This window comes from Elephas maximus, chromosome 7 (genome assembly GCF_024166365.1).
Source record: "Elephas maximus indicus isolate mEleMax1 chromosome 7, mEleMax1 primary haplotype, whole genome shotgun sequence".
NCBI classification, from domain to species: Eukaryota; Metazoa; Chordata; class Mammalia; order Proboscidea; family Elephantidae; genus Elephas; species Elephas maximus.
Genome location: NC_064825.1, coordinates 112,459,027 through 112,467,591, shown reverse-complemented (window position 1 = coordinate 112,467,591; position 8,565 = coordinate 112,459,027).

Genomic DNA, 8,565 nt, shown 5'->3' with positions numbered 1-8,565 from the left:
AGTGTTTTTACAATGAAGAACACAGAATTGGGTTGCTTGCTTGAAATAGATGTGGAGTAGATGGATTAATTATTTAAACAATGGAGATACTACACTGTCTAAATATAGAGAGGAAAATTGTTACCGTAGAAAATGGAACAGACAATTACAGGAGGACATTTTAAGAGTGATAAAGAGATGGGATCTAGTGAACACAGAGGGTTTGGTCATGGAAACAGAAAATTCATGCATTGTGAAGAAGAGGTCCAGAAGAATTGTGATGTCAGATACTGAAGCAAATGTCAATAGGGGCTTCAAGAGTAACTGGATATCATTACTAGGATTATTTTAAGAGAAACCAGGGTTGGTTAATATTGAAGATATTTATGATATAGTTTGTGTGTGTGTGTATGTGTGTGTGCCATCTTCATTTCATTTTTTCCTTGGAATCTCTTCTCTAATCTTTTTCACTCCTGCACAGACATCACCAGCAAAAAGTAAATGGTTTTCAAAAAAAATTTAATCTTTCTATGTTTTATTCATGCTCACATAATTATTTTTATTTTGTTTTATATTCATATTATACATAATTTCATGCTTATTTCTTTGTTGCTCAACAGTACTTGTTATAAGTATTTTTAAAATTGTGAAATATGTCCATTGTGGATTTCAGTTATTAGTTAAAAAGATTCTGCCGTTCCTACAATGCAGAAAAAAAAAATCTCATTTACTAACATGAAAGTGAATATTAAGTAAATCTTCCTTTATTTTTGTACTAAAGCTTTGTTTACATTCTATTTTTTTTTTAATTTTTATTAATCTTCAAGTGAACATTTACCATTCCAATCAGTCTGTCACATGTAGGTTTACATACATCTTACTCCCTTCTCCCACTTGCTCTCCCCCTAGTGAGTCAGCCCTTACAGTCTCTCGTTTCGTGCCAATTTTACCATCTTCCCTCTCTCTCTATCTTCCCATCCCCCCTCCAGTCAAGAGTTGCCAACACACTCTCCCGTGTCCACCTGATTTAATTAGCTCACTCTTCATCAGTATCTCTCTCCCCCCCACTGACCAGTCCTTTTCATGCCTGATGATTTGTCTTTGGGGATGGTTCCTGTCCTGTGCCATCAGAAGTTCTGGGGAACATTGTCTCTGGGATTCCTCTAGTCACAATCATACCATTAGGTATGGTCTTTTAATGAGAATTTGGGGTCTGTATCCCATTGGTCTCCTGCTCCCTCAGGAGTTGTCTGTTGTGTTCCCTGACAGGGCAGACATCGATTGTGGCCGGGCACCAACTAGTTCTTCTGGTCTCAGGATAATGTAGGTCTCTGGTTCAAGTGGCCCTTTCTGTCTCTTGGGTTCTTAGCTGTCGTGTGACCTTGGTGTTCTTCCTTTGCCTTTGCTCCCGATGGGTTGAGACCAATTAATGTATTTTAGATGGCCGCTTGTTGGCATTTAGGACCCCAGGCGCCACAATTCAAAGTGGGATGCAGAGTGTTTTCATAATAGAATTGTTTTGCCCATTGACTTAGAAGTCCCCTCAAACCAAGTTCCCCAGACCCCAGCCCCTGCTACGCTGACCTTTGAAGCTTTCATTTTATCTTGGAAACCTCTTTACTTTTAATCCAGTCCAATTAGGCTGACCTTCCTTGTTTTGAGTGCTGTCTTTCCCTTCACCCAAAGCAGTTCCCATCTACAGATTGATCAATAAAAAGCCCTCTCCCTCCCTCCCTACCTCCCCCCTTTGTAACCACATAAGTCTGTGTTCTTCTCCGTTTTTTCTATTTCTCAAGATCTTATAATAGTGGTCTTATACAATATTTGTCCTTTTGCAACTGACTCATTTCGCTCAGCATAATGCCTTCCAGATTCCTCCATGTTATGAAATGTTTCAGAGATTCGTCACTGTTCTTTATCGATGCGTAGTATTCCATTGTGTGAATATACCACAATTTATTTACCCATTCGTCCGTTGATGGACATCTTGGTTGCTTCCAGCTTTTTGCTATTGTAAAAAGAGCTGCAATAAACATGGGTGTGCATATATCTGTTTGTGTGAAGGCTCTTGTATCTTTAGGGTATATTCCGAGGAGTGGGATTTCTGGGTTGTATGGTAGTTCTATTTCTAACTGTTTAAGATAACGCCAGATGGATTTTCAAAGTGGTTGTACCATTTTACAATCCCACCAGCAGTGTATGAGAGTTCCAATCTCTCCGCAGCCTCTCCAACATTTATTATTTTGTGTTTTTTGAATTAATGCCAGTCTAATTGGTGTCAGATGGAATCTCATCATAGTTTTAATTTGCATTTCTCTAATGGCTAATGATCGAGAGCATTTTCTCATGTATCTGTTGGCTGCCTGAATATCTTCCTTAGTGAAATGTGTGTTCATATCCTTTGCCCACTTCTTGATTGGGTTGTTTGTCTTTTTGTGGTTGAGTTTTGACAGAGTCATGTAGATTTTAGAGGTCAGGCGCTGGTCTGAGATGTTATAGCTGAATATTCTTTCCCAGTCTGTAGGTGGTCTTTTTACTCTTTTGGTGAAGTCTTTAGATGAGCATAGGTGTTTGATTTTTAGGAGCTCCCAGTTATCTGGTTTCTCTTCAGCATTTTTGGTAATGTTTTGTATTCTGTTTATGCCCTGTATTAGGGCTCCTAGGGTAGATCCTATTTTTTCTTCCATGATTTTTATCGTTTTAGTCTTTGTTTAGGTCTTTGATCCACTTGGAGTTAGTTTTTGTGCATGGTGTGAGGTATGGGTCCTGTTTCATTCTTTTGCAAATGGATATCCAGGTATGCCAGCACCATTTGTTAAAAAGACTATTATTTCCCCAATTGACTGACACTGGTCCTTTGTCAAATATCAGCTGCTCATACATGGATGGATTTATATCTGGATTCTCAATTATGTTCCATTGGTCTATGTGCCTGTTGTTGTACCAGTACCAGGCTGTTTTGACTACTGTAGCTATATAATAGGTTCTGAAATCAGGTAGGGTGAGGCCTCCCACTTTCTTCTTCTTTTTCAGTAATGTTTTGCTTATCCGGGGGTTCTTTCCTTTCCATATGAAATTAGTGATTTGTTTCTCTATTCCCTTAAAGTATGACATTGGTATTTGGATTGGAAGTGCATTATATGTATAAATGGCTTTTGGTAGAATAGACATTTTTACTATGTTAAGTCTTCCTATCCATGAGCAGGGTATGTTTTTCCACTTAAGTGTGTCCTTTTGAATTTCTTGTAGCAGAGTTTTATAGTTTTCTTTGTATAGGTCTTTTACATCCTTGGTAAGATTTATTCCTAAGTATTTTATCTTCTTGGGGGCTACTGTGAATGGTATTGATTTGGTTATTTCCTCTTCGGTGTTCTTTTTGTTGATGTAGAGGAATCCAAGTGATTTTTGTATGTTTATTTTATATCCTGAGACTCTTCCAAACCCTTCTATTAGTTTCAGTAGTTTTCTGGAGGATTTCTTAGGGTTTTCCATGTATACGATCATGTCATCTGCAAATAGTGATAGCTTTACTTCCTCCTTACCAATCTGGATACCCTTTATTTCTTTGTCTAGCCTAATTGCCCTGGCTAGGACTTCAAGTACGATGTTGAATAAGAGCGGTGATAAAGGGCATCCTTGTCTGGTTCCCGTTCTCAAGGGAAATGCTTTCAGGTTCTCTCCATTTAGAGTGATATTGGCCATTGGCTTTGCATATATGCCCTTTATTATGTTGAGGAATTTTCCTTCAATTCCTATTTTGGTTAGAGTTTTTATCATAAATGGGTGTTGAACTTTGTCAAATGCCTTTTCTGCATCTATTGATAAGATCATGTGGTTTTTGTCTTTTGTTTTATTTATGTGATGGATTACATTAATGGTTTTTCTGATATTAAACCAGCCTTGCATACCTGGTATAAATCCCACTTGATCAGGGTGTATTATTTTTTTGATGTGTTGTTGGATCCTATTGGCTAGAATTTTGTTGAGGATTTTTGCATCTATGTTCATGAGGGATATAGGTCTAAAATTTTCTCTTTTTGTAATATCTTTACCTGATTTGGTATCAGGGAGATGGTAGCTTCATAGAATGAGTTGGGTAGTATTCCGTCTTTTTCTATACTTTGAAATACCTTCAATAGTAATGGTGTTAAGTCTTCTCTGAAGGTTTGGTAGAACTCTGCAGTGAAGCCATCTGGGCCAGGACTTTTTTTTGTTGGGAGTTTTTTGATTACCATTTCAATCTCTTTTTTTGTTATGGGTCTATTTAGTTGTTCTACTTCTGAATGTGTTAGTTTAGGTAAGTAGTATTGTTCCAAGAATTTATCCATTTCTTCTAGGTTTTGAAATTTGTTAGAGTACAATTTTATGTAGTAATCTGATATGATTCTTTTGATTTCATTTGGTTCTGTTGTGATGTGGTCCTTCTCGTTTCTTATTCGGGTTATTTGTTTCCTTTCCTGTTTTTCTTTAGTCAGTGTAGCCAATGGTTTATCAATTTTGTTAATTTTTTCAAAGAACCAGCTTTTGGCTTTGTTAATTCTTTCAATTGTTTTTCTGTTCTCTAATTCATTTAGTTCAGCTCTAATTTTTATTATTTGTTTTCTTCGGGTGCCTGATGGATTCTTTTGTTGCTCACTTTCTATTTGTTCAAGTTGTAGGGACAGTTCTCCGATTTTGGCTCTTTCTTCTTTTTGTATGTGTGCATTTATCGATATAAATTGGCCTCTGAGCACTGCCTTTGCTGTGTCCCAGAGGTTTTGATAGGAAGTATTTTCATTCTCGTTGCTTTCTAAGAATTTCCTTATTCCCTCCTTGATGTCTTCTATAACCCAGTCTTTTTTCAGGAGGGTATTGTTCATTTTCCAAGTATTTGATTTCTTTTCCCTAGTTTTTCTGTTATTGATTTCTAGCTTCATTGCCCTGTGGTCTGAGAAGATGCTTTGTAATATTTCGATGTTTTGGATTCTGGAAAGATTTGCTTTATGCCCTAATATGTGGTCTATTCTAGAGAATGTTCCATGTGCGCTAGGAAAAAAAGTATATTTTGCAGCAGTTGGGTGGAAAGTTCTGTATAAGTCAATGAGGTCAAGTTGGTTGATTCTTGTAATCAGGTCTTCCGTGTCTCTATTGAGCTTCTTACTGGATGTCCTGTCCTTCTCCAAAAGTGGTGTGTTGAAGTCTCCTACTATATATGTGAAGGTGTCTATCTCACTTTTCAATTCTGTTAAAATTTGATTTATGTATCTTGCAGCCCTGTCATTAGGTGCGTAAATATTTAATATGGTTATGTCTTCCTGATCAATTGTCCCTTTTATCATTATATAGTGTCCTTCTTTATCCTTTGTGGCGGATTTAAGTTTAAAGTCTATTTTGTCAGAAATTAATATTGCTACTCCTCTTCTTTTTTGCTTATTGTTTGCTTGATATATTTTTTTCCATCCTTTGAGTTTTAGTTTGTTTGTGTCTCTAAGTCTAAGGTGTGTCTCTTGTAGGCAACATATAGATGGATCGTGTTTTTTTATCCAGTCCGTGACTCTCTGTCTCTTTATTGGTGCATTTAGTCCATTTACATTCAGCGTAATTATAGATAAGTAAGTTTTTAGTGCTGTCATTTTGATGCCTTTTCATGTGTGTTGTTGGCCATTTCATTTTTCCACATGCTTTTTTGTGCTGAGACGTTTTTCTTAGTAGCTTGTGAGATCCTCATTTTCATAATGTTTAACTTTGTGTTTATTGAGTCGTTACGTTCTTCTTGGCTTTTTTCTTGAGTTATGGGATTGATATTCCTTTTTGTGGTTACCTTTTTATTTACCCCTATTTTTCTAAGTAAAACCCTAACTTGTATCCTTCTATTTCGCCTTGTATCACTCTCCATCTGGCAGTTCAATGCCTCCTATATTTAGTCCCTCTTTTTGATTATTTTGATCGTTTATCTATTGATTTCCATGATTTCCTGTTGTGTGTATTATTTTGTTTATTTATTTATTTATTAGAATTAGTCTTAATTTGTTTGTTTTTGTGCTTTCCCTGTTTGAGTTGCGTTGATATCAGGACGTTCTGTTTTGTGACCTTGTATTGTGCTGGTACCTGATATTATTGGTCATCCGGCCAAATAATCTCCTTTAGCATTTCTTGCAGTCTTGGTTTAGTTTTTGCAAATTCTCTAAACTTGTGTTTATCTGTAAATATCTTAATTTCTCCTTCATATTTCAGAGAGAGTTTTGCTGGATATAGGATCCTTGGTTGGCAGTTTTTCTCGTTCAGTGCTCTGTATATGTCGTCCCATTCCCTTCTTGTCTGCATGGTTTCTGCTGAGTAGTCTGAACTTATTCTTATTGAGTCTCCCTTGAAGGAAACCTTTCTTTTCTCCCTGGCTGCTTTTAAAATTTTCTGTTTGTCTTTGGTTTTGGCAGGTTTGATGATGATATGTCTTGGTGTTTTTCTTTTTGGATCAATCTTAAATGGGGTTCGATGAGCATCTTGCATAGATATCCTTTCGTTTTTCATGATGTCAGGGAAGTTTTGTGTCAGGAGTTCTTCAACTATTTTCTCTGTGTTTTCTGTCCCCCCTCCCTGTTCTGGGACTCCAGTCACTCGCAAGTTATCCTTCTTGATAGAGTCCCACATGATTCTTAGGGTTTCTTCATTTTTTTTAATTCTTTTATCTGATTTTTTTTCAGCTATGTTGGTGTTGTTTCCCTGGTCCTCCAGAAGTCCCAGTCTACATTCTAATTGCTCGAGTCTGCTCCTCTGACTTTCTATTGCGTTGTCAAATTCTGTAATTTTATTGTTAATCTTTTGGATTTCTGAATGCTGTCTCTCTATGGATTCTTGCAACTTGTTAATTTTTCCACTATGTTCTTGAATAATCTTTTCGAGTTCTTCAACAGTTTTATCAGTGTGTTCCTTGGCTTTTTCTGCATTTATCCTGATTTCATTTGTGATATCTTGAAGCATTCTGTAAATTAGTTTTTTATATTCTATATCTGATAATTCCAGGATTGTATCTTCATTTGGGAAGGATTTTGATTCTTTTGTTTGGGGGGTTGGAGAAGCTGTCATGGTCTGTTTCTTTATGTGGTTTGATATGGACTGCTGTCTCCGAGCCATCACTGGGAAACTAGATTTTCCAAGTAGTCGGCTAAAAAAAAATGCAGTCACATCCCTATCTGAATTCTCTCTCTGGCTCCGGGTATTCGGATGTTAATGGGGTCGCCTGGGGAGGGTGGGGGAGGGATCTGAGAGCTAGGAGTGTAGCACCACAGAATATAGAACTGAACACCATGTTCACGCTCCGCCCCCGTTCGCCAAAATCCGGGCTGGACAGGTCCCTGGCTAGGACACTGCTTTCCTTGCTAGGAAACCAGTCACTTCCTCCTGGGGACTTCCTCCGGTGTGCGGCACCGCTCGTGGGCACTGGGTGGGCATTTCCCGCACGAACGGGTGGGCCCGCCCCCAGGGTCTATTCAGGCGATTATAATTGGGTCCCGCGGTCACGCCCCGCCCGTGCGTGTGCCCAAATCCCAGCGGGATGACTTCCAGGTTGAGATGCTGCTTTCCCCGTTCTGGAACCAGTCACTTCCTCCCGGGGACTTCTTCTTCAGGAGCGCCACACCTCTCGTGCAAACTGGGTTGGCGTCACCTGCACGGCCAGGTGGGCCCGCCCCCTGGGTCAATTCAGGGTAATAAAAATGGACCCCGCGCTTACGCCCCGCTCCTGCGCGTGCCCAAGTCCCAGCAGGACAGCACCCCGTGTGGGACGCTACTTTCCACGCTTCGGGACCAATCACTTCCTCCCGGGGACTTCTCCTTCCGGTGTGCCACACCTCTCGCACAAACTGGGAGGGCGTCACTCGCACGACCAGGTGGTCCCGCCCCCTGGGTCAATTCAGGGTAATAAAAATGGACCCCGCGCTCGTGCCCCCTCCGAGCGCGCGCACGCGCCCAGATCCCAGCGGAATGGCTCCCCGTCTGGGATGCTGCTTTCCCTGCTTTGAGGCCAGACACTTCCGGGGATTTCTCCCTCTGGTGTGCCGCGCCACACGCGCGGACTGGGTGTGCGTCCTCCCGCACGAACGTGTGGGCCCCGCGCTGGGGCCACTTTAGGGAAATATAGTTGACCCCCCCCCCGCTCGTGCCCCGTCGGCTTCTCGCCTAACTCCTGGCGGGACGGCACCCCAGCTGGGACGCTGTTCTCCCCCCTCCCAGATCAGTTACTGCCTCCCGGGTGCTTCTCCCTCCGGCTGCGCCTCTACGCCGCCCGCGCCAACCTGCTAAACTTCCTCCCGGGATGGGTTCGGGGGGAAGGGGTGGGCCCCCTTTCTGTGCCATCTGCCCCGCTGAGCTCTGCCCCAGATCGGGCTCCGAAGGTCACCTGCCTGGTGCGCTGGCTCCTGGTTCTGAAAACAGTCGCTGTCTGCCCGTATTTGTTCATTTTCCGTCTCTAAGTCTGTGCTTGTTGTTCAGAGTTCGTAGATTGTTATGTATGTGATCGATTCCCTTGTTTTTCCGAGTCTTTGTTGCAAGAGGGATCCGCGGTAGCGTCCACCTAGTCTGCCATCTTGGCGCTGGATTCTACATTCTATT